The sequence below is a fragment of the Petaurus breviceps genome, unplaced genomic scaffold (assembly GCF_028583685.1).
Source record: "Petaurus breviceps papuanus isolate PSGF00001 unplaced genomic scaffold, PetGlider_PUasm1.0 188, whole genome shotgun sequence".
NCBI classification, from domain to species: Eukaryota; Metazoa; Chordata; class Mammalia; order Diprotodontia; family Petauridae; genus Petaurus; species Petaurus breviceps.
The window spans coordinates 32,996,946-33,004,812 of NW_027185804.1; the positions used below are offsets into that span (position 1 = coordinate 32,996,946).

The window sequence follows — 7,867 nt, forward strand, 5'->3', positions numbered from 1 at the left end:
CAATTACTTTTTTAAAAAAATCAAAAAGCATCAACAAACCTTTTTTAAAATTAAGAATATTAATAATGGTTAGGATTTTGATGATGTCAATGAAAGTCACCCATTAAAGCCAACGACAGTATGTCACCCTTCTTTGCAGGTTCCCAAAGTGAGTGATGCTGCCCCCAGGTGGGTGTTGGAATGATCCAGGGGGCAGTAGTAGCCTCAGGTGCAATTGGGGAGTGTTCAATAAAAATAAGGAGGCAATAGACGCATAAGAAAAGAAGAAGTTTTTGAAAAATCGTTCATTCATGTTTCATTTGTTGTGTAACAGAGTTAAAGTGGCAATGATTACATTATTTTCCAAATAGACCCAAAATGCAAGTTATAACTGATAAGTGGTCAAGTCTGCCAACAGGTCTTAAAAAGCAAGTGTTAGCAGGTGAGTGAGTCACAAATTGTTGGGAAGTCCAGCATACATCGGCAGGAATGTGTGTATGTAATGACTTGTTTACAAATTACTGTACAGTTACATAAGCAATATTGCATCATCAACATTTCAATGCAGGGGAAAAACAAATTTACAATAAATTATTAAAGTTAAGATGCATCACTTTAAGAAATATACATTTGATATTTTTTTAAATGACACAAACTTCAAAAAATGTTAAAAGGTTAAAGAAAGTATATTTACAGGGGGGCACTGAGTAACTTCTTTTTAAAAGGGGGCAGCAAGTCAAACAAGTTTGGGAACCTCTTGTCTATATCCTCATGAAAAGGAGAGTTTTCCTCAAAGTCATACCCACCAAATAAGAAAATAAACAAGAAATAACCTGAGCACCAGGAAATTCCTCCACTACCACCACCTTTCCCCTTCCCTTCCTTACCCTTATTCTTTTTTCTCATCTCTTGGGTCAAAAACGCTATTGCTTTTCCCCCCAGTATTGTCCAGACTCAGTCCAATGAGAATTCTTTCTTCTGTCCGGTTCAAGTCCATCTCTTCATGTAGCTTTTTCCTCCATGCTGACACATTCACTGAAGCTCTCACTCCTCAGCTGTCAGGGAGAAGAGTTGAGTTCCATTAAAGGAAGTGCCAATAGGAGCATGCTTATGGAACAAAATCAAAACCACGATATCCATCTCCCACTGGGCATCCTGACACTATCACCTCCCCCATGCTCTGCCCTCTACTTCTTTCTTAGGCTGACAGGACTGGCCTTACTTCTTTTAATCCTGGTCGGGAGGTGGGGGTGGGGGTCGTTTTTTAGATGCCACCACCCTGTCTCTCTCACTGTTAGCTTGCGGTACAGCCTGAGAATAGATTGAGAGAAAGAGCAAATATTCAGGGGTATCTGGATCAGAAGAAGTCTATGGCATTAGAGTGTTATGTCTCTAGAAAAAAGCCTTCTGAGAAAATAACTGAGAGCATTTAGCAGCAGAGTATCACAAAAAAGAACAGAAAATTTGGAGTCAAAGGACCTGAGTCCAAATCCTGATTCCATTATTCAATACCCATGTGATCATGGGGAAGTACATAGTAATGATAATAATAAACATTTCTAGACAAAAACATTTCATATAAACTGTCTCATTTGATCTTGACAACAACCCTATGAGGTAGAGGCTATTCTTATCCCCATTTTACAGATGACAAGAGTGAGGCCAAGAGAGGTTTAATGACTAATCCAGGGTCATACAGCTAAGATGGGTCCGAGGAAGGGTTTGAATACAGGTTATCCTGACTTCAGGTCTAGCATTCTATCCACTGTCCTACCTAGCTACCAAATAGAAACACTCTGAGGACAAACCCTTCAAGTGACCCACAAGGACCTGAGTTTCCAAGTAGGGTACCAGGGATAGAGTATCAGTATGCTGTCCAAGTTTAGAACAAGGACTCACCAGATGTGCAGCAGGGGAAGGGATTTCTTGACTACAGTAGCACTCTAAGATTGTCTACTGAGTTAGAGAAAGGTTGTGATCTGCAACCATAGAAAGATTACTCACACTAATGAAACTGCAGGTCCTCCAGGGGCAATCTAATTCCTTTGGTGAGAAGTCAGAGTTAATGAGAAAGAATAGACACTAATGCCAAAAGACACCCTCTGGAGGAAGGAAGCTTTGAACCTCAAAATTAACTAATGAAAGTGCAATAAAAGCCCCTTTAGTTTGGACTCTCCTGATTTAAAATTTGAGATTCTTTGATCCAGGGTCAGCTAAAGTTTACATTAACACTCTCAAAGGTAGTAATGGTGACTAGCTTTTGTTTTTGTCTGTGTCTCTAGTACCTATCCAGTACCCAGCAGACAGACAATGGATTAACAGAAGCTTAGTGAAAGTTGAGGGAAAGGTCATCATTCATTCACCAATTACCAAACACCTACTCATTTAATCAATCAACCAACATTTCTTAAGAATTTATTGAGTGCTAAGTACTAAAGTACTAAGTACAAAAGACTAGGGATGGAATGAAAAGCAATGACAGAAACACAAACTTCTGAGATGACTGGACTGGGCTACCAGAGAATCGCAAGGGTCCCTACCCTCAGGGGGTTTACACTCTAATAGGGCAATGAGGTAAAAATGTCAAACTTGGTGGATTTGTGATCTCCTAACATATCCATCATTGACCATATGTGTAGGATGTCATTCATTTCTTCCCATGAAATCATTACTGGGGTTCTTCTCACTGCCCTTTGAGGACTCCATTGGGACACTGTAGCAGCAAGCACTCCAAGCGCATCCTCAGGGTTTGCTGCCCATACAGGTTCTTGGATCTGCTTTGTTAAAGGAAAGCAACTCAAAATGGGTTAACAAGCTTACTTTAATCAGTCAGATGTATATCATTTACCTAGTTCAGGGGAAAAAGATCAGCATCCCGAACTTCAAAATATACAGACAGAATTATCAAGACATTAACAGATCAAGTAGACAGCTTTCCAAACTGTCCAACCATTACATCCATACCCAGTCAACATCTGGGTTTCCACATCTGGGTTTTTCAAAGCTGGGGGACTCTCAACAACGGCTTCCCAGAATTCAGATCAAATCACAGAACATTTCTCAAAGTGAGTCCCAAAACAAAGCTACACATCAGGGCTTATATAGCCTTCTCCTGGCTCAGAGAATGTAACAACCTTATTGACTCACTGGCCAATCAAGAAGTATCTACTGAAAAACAAGCCTCCCACCCCAGGCTTCAGGTGCACTTTAGCCTAGGGGCAGGGAAGATCTTCCAAATTTGCATTCCCATTACATTTGGCCCCAAGATCTTTCATGCCCATAGCATAGACAATTTACTTTTGAATTAGCACTAAACATCTCTTAGGTCACATTTTCATGGTACAGAACTAAAGTTACCTAAGTGGCCACTGGGCCTTAAACAAACATAAAGTATGTACATTGTATTATCACTTCAATTCAAAACAAGAGGCCAAATAAAGTTCTTTTAGGGGGAGGGGGATGTCCTTCCCCTCACACAGCTCCAGCCTCTGCTTCCAAGTACAGAGATGGGGCTGGGCAACAAAACCAACAAGGTGGGGTCCCTGGGGATCCAAGGCATTTCATCCCACCCACCATAGTCACAAGTCCATTCTCCCCCAGGGTCCAAACTGTGGGATGCAGCCAGGAAACACATTCAGTGCCCCTGCTTTGCTGCTCAGTTCTTATCTTTTCCTGTGGCTGAATTCCGAACTCCTGGGCTCCTTCTCCTCCCGCAGGCAGCAGCCCCTCCTGGCTTCTGCCCAGGTCCCAATGCAGGCAGCTCACCATTCCCGCTCTCAGCTCAGGGAAGTCTGCATGCAGGCCATTCTTCTCTCCTGCTCCACAGCTCCACAGAATCACAGCTACCACAACTGGGAAACAAACAATTATCCCAGTCCCCATACTTTCCTTTTACTCTGCAGATCCTGTTAGTGATGCCATTTTGTAGCAGCAAGCACCCCAAGCGCGTCCTCAGGGTTTGCTGCCCATACAGGTTCTTGGATCTGCTTTGTTAAAGGAAAGCAACTCAAAATGGGTTAACAAGCTTACTTTAATCAGTCAGACCATATATCGTTTACCTTGTTCAGGGGAAAAAGGTCAGCATCCCGAACTTCAAAATATACAGGCAGAATTATCAAGACAGAGACAGGTCAAGTAGACAGATTTCCAAACTGTCCAACCATTACATCCATACCCAGTCAACATCTGGGTTTCAACACCTGGGTTTTTTCAAAGCCGGGGGACTCTCAACAACAGCTTCCCAGAATTCAGATCAAATCACAGAACACTTCTCAAAGTGAGTCCCCAAAACAAAGCCTCACATCAGGGCTTAAATAGCCTTCTCCTGGCTCAGAGAATGTAACAACCTTTTGGACCCACTGGCCAATCAAAAAGTATCTACTGAAAAACAAGCCTCCCACCCCAGGCTCCACTGCACTTTAGCCTAGGGGCAGGGAAGATCTTCCATTTGCATTCCCATTACAGACACACAGACCATGTGCTGATTACCACTCACCCTCACCACATGACTAGTCTACCTTTTCTGGTTTCAATCATACATTTCTTGGAAGACATCCAAAATTTGATTCTGGGGTTTTTCCATGCTCTCAGTCACTCTACAATACTGGATGAATATTAACATTAAAAAGATGGAAAAGAAAAGAGGAAAAGGTTCCTAGCATGCAAAAATATTTATAGTAACTGTTTTGATAGTAGCAAAAAAAAAATGGAAACAAAAGAGGGGCTCATCTACAGGGGAATGTTTAAACAAAACATGACTTGTGAAGGTAATGGAATATTATGTCACCATAAGAAATTACAAAACGGAGATTTTCAGAAAAACCCAGGAAGACCTGTATGAATGGATGCAGAGCAAAGGGTAAAGGACAAGAACAACAAAATAAAGCAAAGCAACTCTGAAAGACTTAATAGTTCTGATCAGTATAATAACCATTTTAATTCCAGAGGACCAAAGTTGGAACAGTCTGATGGACTCGATGTAGAACATGATGTATATTTCTTGGACATGACTGATGCTTGAATATGTATATTTATTGAAGAATCTCTGTTTCTACCACCACTATAACCCCCAAAAGGGTCGGGAGTAAGGGAAAATGAACACTTATTAATATTTTAAAATAAGCCTTCATTTCAGAAAGAAGTTGGGAAACTTTATATTTTAGGCAGACTCATTGGGTGAACAATAAATTGGACCCAGTATTAAATTAAAATTAAACAGGAGGAAGTAAGTGTGTTAGATTGCCTATGGGAAATTGTAGATAATTATAACTGACAATTACAAATAAATGTATTAGAAAGTTACCAAGTGTCATATGAGATCTGAAGGAAGAAAGGCAAAGATTTTTTTACCAATAGAGAGGATCAAAGGAGGCTTCACGAAGAAGTGGGCATTTGATTTGGGCTTTAAAGGATGTTCAGCAAGTGAAAGGAAATACAAGGAAAGAAAGTTTTCCTTTACAAAATCTAGAACTAGAAGTGTTCTCAGTAGCCATCTAAGCAAACACCCTCATTTTACACATCAGGAAACTGAGCCCCATGTGTGCGACTTGGCCAAGGTCACACAGGTAGCAAGTGTTAGAGGCAAGATTTGAAACCAGGTTGTCTGACTCTAAAGCAAAGGTGGCTCTTTCTGCCATATCTCTCTGTTTTACATCGCAGGTAAAGGGCACAGCATGTTCAAAGTCATGGAGGCGGGAAATATATAAAGGCAATAGAGGATAGACAAACTTGTCTAGAAAACGTATGGACAGAAATAATATGAGATAACCCTGGAAATGTTGAGTTATGCCGGATTATAGTTTGGAGAGAAGTTGCTACTGACTGGGTTGGGACAGGGAGGTACAGAGGTGGGGCCCAAATTAAGGCCCTCAAATGACTCAGAGATTGAATCCAATAATAAGACTGAAGGCAAGAAGAACATAATTATCTTTTTTAAGGTCATCAAGTAATTGCATCTCTAATTTTCCTTGAATGTAGATTAATTTACTCTGCTGAGATTCCCCCCAAAAAAAGATATATCCCTGAATCTCTCCAGGAACTATTGCAAGGATTTTTAATTGCAACAAATTTCATAAAAATATTCTGCCCTGTGCAGAATAGGGGAAGGGGATGGACAGAGAGAAATGTGCCATAAAATTTTTAGTTCATTTAGGTGACAAGTATCAGAGAGCTCCCCTAGACTCCCTGAAACAGAAGCAGAAAAGATCCATGCCTGTGATAGACATACAGTGCTGGATTTGGAGCCAAATGATCTCAGATTGATGTCTGCAGCTCTGCTGCTTAATACTTGGGCAAGTGATCTCTTTGGGCCTCAGCTTCCTCATCCATAAAATGGGAAGAATATCAGTGCCAACTTCAGGTTGTCGTCAGGCTCAAAGACAACACATGTAAAACCCTTTGTAAAATGTAAAGCACTCTATAGATGTGAGCTGTTATTAATAATAACAACAGTAAAGCAGCTTGAATAAATAATATTTTAACATTTATAGTTACTTTAAGTAAGTATTGATAAGTATCATTATCTCCATTTCAAGCCCTGGAAACCGAGGCTCCCAGATGTGATGTGATTTGTCCATAGACAATAGGTGGTACCTTCTCACGCTGCAAGGTTATCTCTAGTCTAACCATTGACTTGAGAGATGTTAGAATAAGCCTGAGGTCTGTACCCTGAACATAGTAGGCCTAGGGTGGTATTTATTGAATGCTTCCAGAAAGACTTGAAAGGCTTTATTTCCACCCAATTCAGCAAGGGTTTATTGAACATCTACTATGTTCAAGGCAAGTCTCTGCCCTTGAGGAGCTCACTGTCTGAATTTCTTAATGAACTTGAGGGAAATGTTAGCCTCTGATGCTCTAAACTCAGACCTGCTCCAAGGCAAAGATAATGCATTGTTCATTCATTCATTTGTTCACTCATTCACAGAATAAAGATAGGTCATACACCATTTATACACAGATCCCTGTGCTGGGGTCCTGGCTGCTGGGGAAGATACAAAGTTGAAATAAAATGGTTTCAGCCCTTGTGGAGATTACAGCCTAGTTGGGCAAACAGGAAATCAACAGAGCTAGTTATAGTGCCCAGTATTACAGAAGTATAGTCTAGAAGCATCAGAGTGTTCCGTGAGGTGCACAGTATGCCAACAGAACTGCCATCCCTCCGTCACCCAGGGTCCTTCTCCCTGCCTCATCCTCATTCACCTCCACATCCTTCCCGTATCTTTTCCTCTTCACTCTTATGGCTCTCGCCCTAGTTCAGGTCTTCATCACCTCCCTCTCGTAGCATGAGTGGCCTCCTAATTTGTTTGCCTACCTCATGTCCCCCCATCTCCAGTTCATTTTCCGTGTAGCCACTAAAAGGATTTTCTTATACCACAGATCTGACCATCACTCGACACACTCAGTAAGCACCAATAGCTCTTTATTATCTCTAGGAAAAAATATCAAGTCTCCTAGTCAGCATTTAAAGCTCTTCACAACCTGGTCTTTTCCTATTTTCCCAATCTCTTTACACATTATACCCGCTGGGGGAGTGGGGAGTAGGTAGGGGAAGGGAACGAGTATTTAACTGCTTACCACGTGCCAAGTACTATGCTAAATACTTTACAATGGTCTCATCTGATCCTCACAACAGCCCTGGTAGGCGCTATCATTGTGCCCATTTTACAGCTGAAGAAACTGAGGCAAACAGAGGTTCATTGATTTCTCAGGGTCACAAACTTGTAAATGTTTGAAGCTGGATTTAGTAAACTGAGGTCTTCCTGACTCCAGGCTCATTGCTGTCATCACTGTGCTCCCCAAGGCAGACCAGCAGATGGAAAAAGACTTAGCTTTTCCAGCTAATCCAACTCCTTCATTTTACAGATGGTTCAGTGGTTTGCCCTCTCTCTCT

At 41.3% G+C, this 7,867-nt stretch overlaps 1 long non-coding RNA gene across 1 annotated transcript in view; it reads right to left on the minus strand.

The window, feature by feature from the left end:
• Positions 1-310: 310 nt before the first annotated feature.
• Positions 311-7,867, minus strand: part of LOC138163437 (uncharacterized) — a 60,155-nt gene continuing 52,598 nt past the window's right edge. Inside the window, exon 4 of the long non-coding RNA XR_011168883.1 lies at positions 311-1,034. This is a non-coding gene — a long non-coding RNA (uncharacterized lncRNA). The remainder of the gene's footprint in view (positions 1,035-7,867) is intronic.